Source organism: Malaclemys terrapin, chromosome 1, assembly GCF_027887155.1.
Source record: "Malaclemys terrapin pileata isolate rMalTer1 chromosome 1, rMalTer1.hap1, whole genome shotgun sequence".
In the NCBI taxonomy this organism is placed as follows: Eukaryota; Metazoa; Chordata; order Testudines; family Emydidae; genus Malaclemys; species Malaclemys terrapin.
In genome coordinates, this window is record NC_071505.1 from 117451332 (window position 1) to 117464960 (window position 13629).

General features: G+C 42.4%; 1 protein-coding gene across 2 annotated transcripts in view; it reads left to right on the forward strand.

The window, feature by feature from the left end:
• The first annotated feature begins 6985 nt into the window (after window positions 1–6985).
• LOC128841374 (solute carrier organic anion transporter family member 1B3-like) overlaps window positions 6986–13629 on the forward strand; it is a 43954-nt gene continuing 37310 nt past the window's right edge. The window contains exon 1 of one of the 2 annotated variants that reach the window (XM_054036369.1): window positions 6986–7062. The gene's annotated coding sequence lies outside the window, so the exon portion shown is untranslated. Of the gene's footprint in view, window positions 7063–9954; window positions 9974–13629 lie in introns of those variants that run through there. The other variant, XM_054036370.1, reaches the window with a different exon arrangement.

Below are 13629 nucleotides of genomic sequence, written 5' to 3' on the forward strand. Positions count from 1 at the left end.
CCAGAGCCTGACCCCCTCCCGTGCTCCAACCCCCAGCCCTGATCCCCCTCCTGCCCTCCGAACCCCTTGGTCCCAGGCCAGAGTACCCTCCTGCACCCCCAACCCCTCATCTCTAGCCCCACCCCAGTGTTCACATCCCCAGCCAGAGCCACACCATCCTCTGCACCCCAACCCTCTGCCCCAGTCCGGAGCCCCATCCCGCACCTTGAACTCCTCATTTCTGGCTCCACCCCAGAGCCTTCACCCCCTCCCACATGCCAACCCCGAATTTCTTGAGCATTCATGGCCCACCATACAATTTCCATACCCAGATGTGGCCCTCGGGCCAAAAAGTTTACTCACCCTTGTTCTATTTAAAGGCTGTTAAACAGCAACTGCTAAAGCTAAACATTTTCAGATGGGCATGACTACCTAACTTGCACCCAAGAATTTTAAAAGCATTAGCTGGGTAGCTCTCTGAGCCATTGATGTTGATATTGAACAAATCTTGGAATTCTGAAGGACTTGGGTGAGAGAGGAGAGAGAGCTTATGTTGTGTTTATATTTTAAAAAGGGTAAATGTTATGATCTGGGTAACTATAGGCCAGTGATTTTGATGTTGATGCCCCAGGCAAAATCATGGAAAAGTTGATACAGCACAATTAATACCTGCGGTACACTGACAGATGGAGGAGACCCTGTGTGGAACGGCTGGGGCGGTGGAGCTGCACTGGAGGAGCTGCGTGGGGTCGCCCAACAGCCCCACATTCTGCTCCTTTCACCAGCGCAGCAGGAGGGGACAGAGCCCCCCCCCTCAGGTAAGGGGGGGTGGATTGGGGAGGGGACAGGGAGAGTGTGGGGGCCCTGGGATGGGGGCAGAGCAGGGAGGAGTCACGTGGAGGGTCACGTGACGAGGTCACTTGCCCCACCAGTCCCCCAACTCTCCACCCCGTAACAGTAAGAAATGGATTCCACTTGCAGCACTGGTACATCCAGGACTAGAACCCAGAATGGCCTCCCGGGAAACCAGGGAAGATCACATTTGAAATGTCAGAGGATTCAAATGTACAAAAAATTTCAGAAGAAGTGTAACCCCCCCTCTACCCATCACTCCTCTCAAAAAAACTTTACCCTTCTTTATAAACCATAAAGAAGCAGAAAGAAGAATATCGGCACAATTTTAAAAAGAAAATCCTTTGCAGGTCTCCTTTTAGAGTATGCTTTCTTTTGTAAATTGGCTTTAACTTTAAAATGAAAATACTACAGTCTACACTTATACAGCGAGTTTCATCCTGAAGGATTCCCAAGGAGTCTACAAACTGCTGCAGACACAAGACGTATCTCAATCATTACTACAATGCAGCCAAAAACGACTGAGGAGAGTTGGCAGTTTTTCAAAGGGACACTATTAAGGGCCCAAAAGCAAGCTATTCTGCTGGGTAGGAAAGATAGAAAATGTGGCAAAAGACCACCTTGGCTTAACCACGAGATCTTGCATGATCTAAAAAATAAAAAGGAGTCATATAAATAATGGAAACTAGGACAAATTACAAAGGATGAATATAGGCAAACAACACAGGAATGCAGGGACAAGATTAGAAAGGCAAAGGCACAAAATGATCTCAAACTAGCTACGGGAATAAAGGGAAACAAGAAGACTTTTTATCAATACATTAGAAGCAAGAGGAAGACCAAAGACAGGGTAGGCCTACTGCTCAGTGAGGAGGGAAAACAGTAACAGGAAACTTGGAAATGGCAGAGATGCTTAATGACTTCTTTGTTTCGGTCTTCACCGAGAAGTCTGAAGGAATGCCTAACATAGTGAATGCTAATGGGAAGGGGGTAGGTTTAGAAAAGAAAATAAAAAAAGAGCAAGTTAGAAAAGTTAGATGCCTGCAAGTCACCAGGGCCTGATGAAATGCATCCTAGAATACTCAAGGAGCTAATAGAGGAGGTATCTAAGCCTCTAGCTATTATCTTTGGAAAAATCATGGGAGACGGGAGAGATTCCAGAAGACTGGAAAAGGGCAAATATAGTGCCCATCTATAAAAAGGGAAATAAAAACAACCCAGGAAACTACAGACCAGTTAGTTTAACTTCCGTGCCAGGGAAGATAATGGAGCAAGTAATTAAGGAAATCATCTACAAACACTTGGAAGGTGGTAAGGTGATAGGGAATAGCCAGCATGGATTTGTAAAGAACAAATCATGTCAAACTAATCTAATAGCTTTCTTTGATAGGATAACGAGTCTTGTGGATAAGGGAGAAGCGGTGGATGTGGTATACCTAGACTAGTAAGGCATTTGATATGGTCTCGCATGATATTCTTATAGATAAACTAGGCAAATACAGCTTAGATGGGGCTACTATAAGGTGGGTGCATAACTGGCTGGATAACCATACTCAGAGGGTAGTTATTAATAGTTCCCAATCCTGCTGGAAAGGTATAACGAGAGGGGTTCCACAGGGGGCTGTTTTGGGACCGGCTCTGTTCAATATCTTCATCAACGACTTAGATATTGGCATAGAAAGTATGCTTATTAAGTTTGCAGATGATACCAAACTGGGAGGGATTGCAACTGCTTTGGAGGATAGGGTCAAAATTCAAAATGATCTGGACAAATTGGAGAAATGGTTTGAGGTAAACAGGATGAAGTTTAATAAAGACAAATGTAAAGTGCTCCACTTAGGAAGAAACAATCAGTTTCACACATACAGAATGGGAAGAGACTATCTAGGAAGGAGTATGGCAGAAAGGGATCTAGGGGTTATAGTGGACCACAAGCTAAATATGAGTCAACAGTGTGATGCTGTTGCAAAAAAAGCAAACGTGATTCTGGGATGCATTAACAGGTGTGTTGTGAACAAGACATGAGAAGTCATTCTTCCGCTCTACTCTGTGCTGGTTAGACCTCAGCTGGAGTATTGTGTCCAGTTCTGGGCACCGCATTTCAAGAAAGATGTGGAGAAATTGGAGAGGGTCCAGAGAAGAGCAACAAGAATGATTAAAGGTCTAGAGAACATGACCTATGAAGGAAGGCTGAAAGAACTGGGTTTGTTCAGTTTGGAAAAGAGAAGACTGAGAGGGGACATGATAGCAGTTTTCAGGTATCTAAAAGGGTGTCATAAGGAGGAGGGAGAAAACTTGTTCACCTTAGCCTCTAAGGATAGAACAAGAAGCAATGGGCTTAAACTGCAGCAAGGGAGGTTTAGGTTGGACATTAGGAAAAAGTTCCTGGCAGGGTGGTTAAACAGTGGAATAAACTGCCTAGGGAGGTTGTGGAATCTCCATCTCTGGAGATATTTAAGAGTAGGTTAGATAAATGTCTATCAGGGATGGTCTAGACAGTATTTGGTCCTGCCATGAGGGCAGGGGACTGGACTCAATGACCTCTCGAGGTCCCTTCCAGTCCTAGAATCTATGAATCTATGAACTATATATATATAATTTCTCTATACTGAGGAGCTGAGAGATATTGGGTACAAAGAATGAGAATCTGGCTCTGTGTTGCTATTTAGGTGGAAAGGAGCTCTCATTACTGGCAACTCGCTGTATTTTAAATAGGAGGCTGGAGATATCTATTTTATTAAGAAAAATGTCTTGATGCCCCATCCTCCTCCTCCCCATACAGATACATGATAAAAATCAATGAGCTAAATTTGTCCCTCGTATCACTCTGCTGACTGTCTAACAAGGCAGTCACTGGAATAATGTGTGTGGGAAATGCACCAAAATAACAGCAACACCAAAATGTTTCTGAAATGAATATAATCATATTGTGAAGCTTTCTGAGAAGTCTCTTAATTGTTTAACATTTTCTTACTTCTACTTTATCCATTTTCTGAGTTTGTTTCTGACAGCCAGTTTCTAACTTTAAGAGCATCAACCAGTCAGTACAGATGGAGAAGATTTGACTTCCCTGCATGAGTTAACTTTTAGGGCTCAATGGATCCTTTGTTTAAGGATTAGTGGTCTGCGAATAAAAATGGCTTCAAAACAGAGCTGCTTAGTTCAGTGCTCTCTTGTTGCCTGACTACTGACGGCTATTGCTACGCTACCCGTTACCAACAGCTATTGGTAGCTACTTCCACTGGCAGGAATCTGTTGCCGCCTTCTGGTTGGAGGATTCTGCAAACAGCTACCGCTATAAAGGTGACTGCTAGTGTGTTTTTTCTAGTGTGCTCATGCTGCAGGTATAATCAGATGTTGCTAACATCTCAGTTTTAAAATTATGGTGATTTTGTTGTCACATGCCAATTATTTCCCTTAACATATGTAAACTGTGATTTTTGTAGGAGGCTTGGGGTGAGGGGAAAGGCTGAGACATATTTTTTGTCAAGGTGAGAATCATATAATATTTGGTTATACCATAGTGCTTTCCATTTCTCCATTTTATTAATAATGGATCATCCTCAAAACTTCTGGCTCAGGTAGATGTCTCAGAGCATGGATGCTTGGACAGATGTTTTGGACCTAGATAACAGAATAAAATATAAGAAACTTAGATTTACATTAAGAAACTTCATGAGATTTCCCCTAGCCATGTATAAAATAGGAGAAAGGGGGTTCATTGTTTGCCCTTTCATTTCAGAACAAATGGTAGATTTTTAATGTACAGAGGACCAGGCACATTTTTTGAGACCAATTGCTTTGGAAGCATTTATTAATATGAGGCAACCAAGGAAATACTCTTTCTCCCCTCAAAAAACAAACAAACAAAAATCCACCACAAACAGAAAAAAAAATGAATTTGTTTGCCCTAAAGGCTCGATAATTTCCCATCTAGAGAATGTATTACACTCTGTCCATAGCTTCATAAGCATTGTGCTTCCTACACCGCGTGGAGTTTAAAGAAAAAAATCACTGGTTGTTGATAATGAAGTGGGAGACCAAGTCCAATGGTAAAAGATTGACATTAGAGACCTGCAGGTGGAAGACTCCACCTTCTTGTGGAAAAGAGCTGTGAATATGTCACAGGGCCTTTAGGAAAAGCACTGGAGTCCTGTGGATGCACTGTGAGGATTTGTATTATGTAGCACTAGTGCCTTTTTGTTCACCCCAGCAGAAACTCCCCCAGCCTGCAATAAATAATGAGGTATCAAATCTTCTAGACTGCTGGAGCAGGCCAACTGCTTTAAGGGAAACATGCAGAAGCTGGAAGGTTAACCCCTCATGCCCAGGTGTGAACACCAGCATCAACACATGAAGAAGGACCACCCCTTGGAAGAGAGAAAGAAACCATATCTCCACCAGACCCATGAATCAAGACCTTTTGCATGTGTTTAGGGCCCATTTGACTAAATCGTGAGCCCATGCTTAAATCCATTGATTTCAATGGACATGCTTAGGTGCTTATCTAAATCAGTGCCTAAGCTGCATGGAGATAACATGAAACTTACCTCAGGGATGAAATGGTAACACACTATCACATCTTTTCTCTGTCACTATAATGAGAGCTCCCCTGAACTAATGGCTGACGTGGAGATATTGATTACATAATTCTGACTTAGCTACCTGTGGTTCTGCACAGAAAGCTAAAGATATAAAAATAGACTAAAATATGGAGCAGAGTCAGAATCTTTCTCTGGGGCAGCAATGGGAATCAGTAAAGAGTTCTGCGATGGAGAAAAGTAGCTGAGGTTGAGTTTCTGAGAGTACCACTCATGAAGTTGTCCTGCTCCTTAATTTACCATCTTCAGTGGGCTTCTAAATATATTAAACAAAACCTTCCAAGCTTCACTGTTCTCCTTTCATTAATGCTTTAGAATTGACCTGCTGTGCAGCTCCTCTACAAGCCTCTCTCTCCCTTTTTCTGGATGGTATATCTTGCACTACAGGCACTAAAGTTGTATTTAAAAGCAATGCCTGTAACTCTGGTTGGGAAGATAGCATTCAAAATGAGAAGTGTATGTAAACTGGTGCAGTCAGTCACTTTGAGAGCCTGAAACAAGAGGCGCGAACTGCCACCTCAAAGGGATGTTAAAGGCAAAGCCTATCTATAATAATCTAAATGTCAATGTAGTTAATGATGTCAGCAGGTAAAAGAAGAACCATGCTAACTTTATTAGGGTCTACATAATCTGTAGTGTGTGGGATCTCATTTGGGTGTCATGAACAGGTGGAGATTAGATGTAGATACAAACTGCATGCATGAAAACCACCAAACTCTCCTCTATTTTGGCTAAAATTCTTTCTGGCAAGCAGGCCTGATCTACTACAGGAGCACCTGTCAAATCAAATGCAATGCTGTTCTTCATATCCTTGAAATGGACCAGATTATTGGAAGGGGTAAGCTGGTGAAGATCTGCTCCAAAGAGACTATACACACACTTAAGATAACCTAAATATACTGCCTTTCTGGGTTTGCCAGCACTGTTAACAGCACTGAAACACAAACCTAAACATTCTCCTCAGCATGACAGTTCCTTGTTTTCTTGTCCCTGCACCTAGCGACATCCATTTTACTGTCTTATATTCCTTGACTGGAGCTAATAGGACCCAAAAGACTTGATATCAGCAAGAGTCAGCAAAATATATTTTATCGGAGCTAGAAAACTACAGAAAGCAGTTAAATACAATAGACAGAACCAACACTGTATGCTATCAGACTGCCTCAGGGCAGAAGTAACATTCAGAATCCTAGTCTTTGAAAAGAAATTCAAACTTTTTCTTTCGTTCCTTCCCCCCGCCCCCTTTTTTTTAGTTGACAACTATATTAAGATTGGATCATCCACTAGGTAAAGGCAAGAGGTGTACTCTTCTGTCTCAGGAAAATGGGAGCTTCACAAAACAGTTTACAAATGCAGAATTCCATCCTAAGCACGTTCTACCTATGTTATTTAAATTTTGTAGTATGCATGTATTTTGGGACTGGGAAAAGGAGATGGAACTGGTCAGAGACAGAGGATTAAAGCAATGTTCCTAAACTGTAGTTTCTATTTGCCTAGTAAAATGACCATGCTAGAAAGTTAATGAGTAACCTGATAAAGATCAGAATACCCTTGTTTAAGGAGAGGATCCACTGTTTTTCAACAATTTAAGTGATGGGGTAGCTGCTGCTGTGCTGGATACATAGTCTAGGTAGGCACTTTTTACATTTTATTTTTACTTCCCTTTGAATTTCAGATTAGACATTTAGGATCAATCTATGTTTAAAAGACCCTTTGATGAAGTAGAATGCTAGCCATTAAAATATTAACATTTACTGACTGAAGATAATTAGCATTACTCTGGCATTAGTGGTATTTCTGATGCTAAATTGTACCTGTGAAGGCCAATTACTTTCACACGGTAAATGTCAACAATTTAATGATGACCACTGTACGTACACATACATGATATGTAGATATAGATATAGTTTACATATACATAAATACATTTTGGGAGGGAGTATACTATTGTCATTAAAAAATCCATTATACAGATACAGATATATAGATGATATAGAAATCACTATGTATTTCATGAGTAATGCAAGCAGGACCTAGCCCTGCATAGTACTCAAAACTAACCAAAAATATTATTAATCCTTCATATTTTGGAAGCTGAGCATTATAATGGTATTTTTTCATTTGTTTTAATCTATTCAGAAATCAATGAGAATATTAGTTTAGCTCCTCCGCTGGTGTAAATCAATGTGCTTCCTTTAACTTCTGGATAGGACCTGGCCAAAACCCTAATAAGTGTTTGTAGTTTCTTTGTGGAATTGTGTTTCTTTTGACATTCTGGAATTTCTCCTTCCTGTTAATTTGTAACTGCTGTATTATCTTGATCTTTGCAAACTAATTAAATGTTATCCAGGATAAATATATTTGATGCTCTTCTTATCCATTGTGATTTGATGTAAGAAAGAATGGGAAGCCAATCTGAATTCCTGAATGTTTTTATATTATTAAATGTAAAATTCAACCCCATGCAGAGAGGCAACACAGAGTGCACCACTTATGTTTCATCTAAGTCCTCAAAATAGGGCTTATGTGATGCAGAAGCTTTGGGCCGGCCCTCTGCTCATGGTGAATTTCATCTTATGGATATGACCGGCAAGGTGCTGAGTGTCTAATGTGATGTGGGGAAAGCTCTCAACTCCAACTGAAGTACATGGTCCATATAGTTTAGTCCCAGGATCCGACGTTGTATCCTGAGAACTGAGCCTCAATAGATGCACTTATTGAACACAAGAATGAGCTCTCTATATTTTCTTACTGTCATAAATGATATATGCTATCAATCAGGTCCTTACACAGATGCAATGGGAAATGAATCTACAGACACAGATCTGTGAAAAACAGTAAGAACATCACTGGAACAATGTTAATCCCCCACTGGTATCATTTGCTTATTTTGAATTGCAGTCTAAGTGAGCTTGTTGTCAGGGCCGGCTCCAGGCACCAGGCACCCAAGCACATGCTTGGGGCGGCATCTGGTAAGGGGCAGCGGGGGGAGCGCCAGCGGCGCTCAGCGCAGGGGGGGTCTGGCTCAGGCGCGCGGTGCTCGGCGGGGGGGGGCGGTGCGGGGGTTCCGGCGGCCCTTGGCCGGGGAGCAGCGCGGCTCTCGGCTGGGGGGGGGGGGGGGGCGCTCGGCTTGGGGCAGCAAAAAAGCTAGAGCCGGCCCTGCTTGTTGTGTATGTACTTGGTTGTATGCTTGTGCCAAATGAAAATGCTTTAGTTATTCTTCTCCCCTGCACCCTTACCTGAAAAATGCAATGCCCATAGGCCATTGATCTGCTAGAATGGAGTCATGTACGCAAACAGCAATGTCTGGTGAGAGATGATGCAACTAATTTAAATGCTCCTGGGCAAATCTCTTAAAGTCACCTCTCTGTGTTTCCTTTTTGGTAAAATGAACACTTCAAATCTTAGAGGGGTAGCCGTGTTAGTCTGAATCTGTAAAAAGCAACAGAGGGTCCTATGGCACCTTTAGATCATCAGTGATCTACAACCCATCCTGGACAATGATCCCTCACTTTCACAGACCTTGGGAGGCAGGCCAGTCCTCGCCCACAGACAACCCGCCAACCTTAAGAATATTCTCACCAGCAACCACGCACTGCACCATAATAACTCTAACTCAGGAACCAACCCATGCAACAAACCTCGATGCCAACTCTGCCCACATATCTACACCAGCAACACCATCACAGGACCTAACCAGATCAGCTACAACATCACCGGCTCATTCACCTGCACGTCCACCAATGTTATATATGCCATCATATGCCAGCAATGCCCCTCTGCTTTGTACAATGGCCAAACTGGACAGTCACTACGCAAGAGGATAAATGGACACAAGTCAGATATCAGGAATGGCAATATACAAAAATCTGTAGGAGAACACTTCAACCTCCCTGGCCACACAATAGCAGATGTAAAGGTAGCCATCTTACAGCAAAAAAACTTCAGGATCAGACTCCAAAGAGAAACTGCTGAGCTCCAGTTCATTTGCAAATTTGACACCCTCAGATCAGGATTAAACAAAGACTGTGAATGGCTTTCCAACTACAGAAGCAGTTTCTCCTCCCTTGGTGTTCACACCTCAACTGCTAGCAGAGCACCTCACCCTCCCTGATTGAACTAACCTCGTTATCTCCATACTGATTTATACCTGCCTCTGGAGATTTCCATTACTTGCATCTGAAGAAGTGAGGTTCTTACCCACGAAAGCTTATGCTCCCAATACTTCTGTTAATCTTAAAGGTGCCACAGGACCCTCTGTTACTTCAAATCTTGTTAAAGTTGAGGAAGAGAAACCCATATGGCTATCCAAACAAATGGCAAGATAATGCATCAGGCTAGATCTTCAGCTAGTGTAATCAACATAGCTCCATTCAGATCATTAGACTACATTCATTTATACTTGCTGATATCCTGGCACGTTGTGTGGAAATAGATGAGATATAATCACTTTTCATTTGAATTTTGAGTTGAATGTCTCTTAAGATGAGTTGCCTAAAAAAATGATTTTGTATGATGGTTAATGAAGAAGTACTTTACAGGTATGTGTTTAAGTCTACTATTGGGGCCGGTTATCCCCTTCATGTACCGATCTACTCATGTTTCTGGGAATGGGAATGACATTTATTCATTGAGGCCAAGATTTTGGGTGCAATTGAGACACCTTAAAAGAGCCTGATTTTCAGAAAGTGCTGAAAATGCAGCTCCTGCAAGGTATCTCAGAATGTGCACCCAAAATCATCAATCTCTTTTGAAAATCTAGGTCTGAGATTTTTGCAGAAGAAAACAAATAATTTATAATAGTGCCTAAGGAGTAGGTTTATTAATTCTAAATAAGAGTGAAATTAAAAGTAAAGGGCTAAGGTAACAGATTTGCTGTGAATAGCAATATGGCTGCTATTTTTTACCATATGAAATGTTTTGGTTCAGATTAATACCTGCAGCAAATTTACCTTCGGTCTTTTTTCTTAACTTCATGTGGTCATGGAACCCACCCAGCACCCAATCCTTTGGACATGGGCTAGGGTCAACCAAGTTCAGCAGAATGCACATGCCAGCAGGTCTAACCCTTGGCCTCTCCATATAGCTTTTCCTGCAATGTTGACACTACCTTTTTTTTCCTTGGCCTCTTCTGTAACATCAGGAGCAAAGGTGTTATCCATCCCGGCCAAAAGTAGCTACCCCTGCCCTGCTTCTTTACTGTGCTTCTGTCTCTAAACGCTTCAGAGCATCAGGGACTCTTGAAGATTCCATCACTGACTTGTCCAGCTACAGCTAAACCAGCTGCCTCCATTGCTCCTAAAATCTTCCTAGCAACCTTTCCCCTACCTCCTGTCGGACTAGGTAGTGTATTCACTGCAGCTGCACCATTGTAGCATTTTAAGTGTAGACAAGCTCTAAGGCTTGATCCTAAACCTTTCAAGTGAATAGGTGTTTTTCCATTGACGTGAATGGGAGCCATATCAAACCAATAGGCATTTTCGAAAACTTTGCCCTCAGTCCTCTGTGGTATGACCCAGGGCAGAGATACTTGCCAATGTTACTGGCTTTTCCCCAAGGGAGGGAAGGTTCAGCCAACTTTCACAAATCTGTTCCAACTGCACTGTTGGAATTGTTGATCTCTACGTTTTTTCTTTCTTTCATTGTCAACTCTCAAGGGTACCAGGAAGGGTGAAGCAAGTTGATTTTGGTACTGTATGATTTTTGTGTTCTGGCTTGGGACTATTAGTTCTAAGACTCCAATCTCCTTGTTCTATTGAAAAAAGCACTTCTGAACTTGTTTCAATGGATTCACTGTTTTAGGGAGCTTGGTGACAGCATATGGGCATTCCTTCATGGAGCCAATTACAGGTCAGGGCCTTGTTCTATTTTCCAATTGGAGTAGTATATGCCAGCAAGTGTTTTCTTTCTTTAAATAAGGTTCATGATTTGCAAATATATATGACTTCCACTAATTTTTGTGGAATAAAATATTCCCATATAGTTTTTATTACTCACCGAGCTCTAAAACATACAACACAGCAGAGAACACAAAATGGAATACGTGCACTGCATCGCAATAAAAACAGATAAAACCGAACCCAATCTTTAATCAACAATAAACAATTCTATTGTTTTAAGGAGGGGGAAATCTTGCCCTCTCCTCCAAAGCTGCAGCGTGCTCAGTGATCCACAGCAGAACTTGTGATTCTATGAACAGGTAGTGGAAGGATTAAGAACATGTCTGCAGAATACTGTTTTTAAGGATTACCTGCACACCAGCACAGGATGGGGCTTTGGAGGTATGCTGGGCTAGAGGAAGATCAGACTAATTGCCAAGCAGATCCATGACCATGTAGATCCGCTGGCCAGTTCCTCTACAAATGGGGTGTGTGGGTGTGGATACATGTACACCCGCTGCAGCCAGGAGGCTATGAAGAGGCTTGGAAGAAGGATTCTTTCCTCCCAGCCCCTACAGAATTCCCCAGCCCAAATTCCAGTTACTCAGGCTGCACATTAGGGACAGAAATTTTTGCCCCTGCATTTTAGTCCAAATAACAATTCTGTACCACTAAGTCCATATGTAAGTGTGACCTAAGAACCTCTGGATGCCAATTGGCAGAGAACTCTGGATATATAGGGGTACAGGGATCCCCTGGATCCACCAAAAGAATGTCATGTAAGGTCTCTAATGCAAGCCTGTATCACACTAGTCATCAAAACCATTGTGAGATGTATGTATGGAGAATATGTGAGGAGTTATTTATGTACACTAAAATTGTTCTCTAGGTCTGTAGTTAAAAACACTCAAAGGGTAGGTCTACACTTACCTCCGGGTGCGGCGCTAAGCAATCAATCTTCTGGGATCGATTTATCACGTCTTGTGTAGACGAGATAAATCGATCCCGGATCGATCCCGGAAGTGCTCGCCGTCGACGCTGGTACTCCAGCTCGGCGAGAGGAGTACGCGGCATCGACAGGGGAGCCTGCCTGCCGCATCTGGACCCACGGTAAGTTTGAACTAAGGTACTTCGAATTCAGCTACGTTATTAACGTAGCTGAATTTGCGTACCTTAGTTTGAAGTGGGGGGTTAGTGTGGACCAGGCCAAAGGTAGCATATCTTGAGACTCCTCCCAGAACGGGGGTGGGAGACACTTGTCTCCAGGGGGGACCATTGTGTATTGTACGTCATACAATAGGAGTCTATTAGCATTCTAAGTCAAAAGCAAATGGAGAGCAGGTGGAGACTTAAGAAGGAAACTGACAAGAGGAGGTAAACAGAGGGGGCTAGCTTGAGGTTAACCTCAAAGGTCTGTTCTGGTATATTTGGGGATGCAAAGAGACACCCTGGTATCCTTCACCTAGGAAGTAAACTGACAATGAGTTTGCTTAGTGAAAAGAGATCTCAATCAGGCGTTGTTGGAAATGCTGGAGAGAACTTTGGGTGAGATAAACTTCTTTAGCCAGGAGGATAACTTGTTAGTTATCTTTGGGCTTTAGAATGCATGTTGTGGTGATGGTTTATATGTTACCATTTGTTTCCATCTCTTACACTGGTTTTTATTTGAATCTCTATTTTTTTCTAAATACATTTCCTTTAGTTTTACTAATTGATGTCAAGTGCTGAGAGCATTAAAGGAGCAGGGGGGAGGGGTCTCAGGTCAACATGGTAAACTGTGGTACACTCTTCCTTTAGGAACAGAAGATCTAGGATTTCTGTGGGTATCCAGTGATCAGGGGCTGAATACCACAGTGGGACACTTTGAAGGGGTTGGGGTTAATCTGTTGTCAACCTGCAAGGCAAAGACAAGGCTGATGTAGCCCAGAGCACAGCACGTGAGTGGGTGACAGTCTGGTTGCGTTAGGGAGCAGATGGTAACAAGGTGACTCTCCACCCTGGGTGTCCTGAGAAGCATCACTGTAACCTTCTATAAAGAAATATTTCCTTCAGTAAGCTAGTGATTTTTTTAATGCAGTTCCTCATTATTCTATGACATGAAATAGATGGAGTAATTCCCCTTCCCAAATTAATGTGAGGTCTTGAATTCGTTGGATAATTTTGATACATAAGGAACACAGGATAAGCCCACAACTTTTTCATTTTGTTACTGGAGTTGTGCAATCTTGGTTATTTACATTCCAGCAAAGAATGTACTGAGCCTTGTGCCTCATTGAGCACAGCTATCTCAGAATTACATAACCCTGGCTTACTCTGAC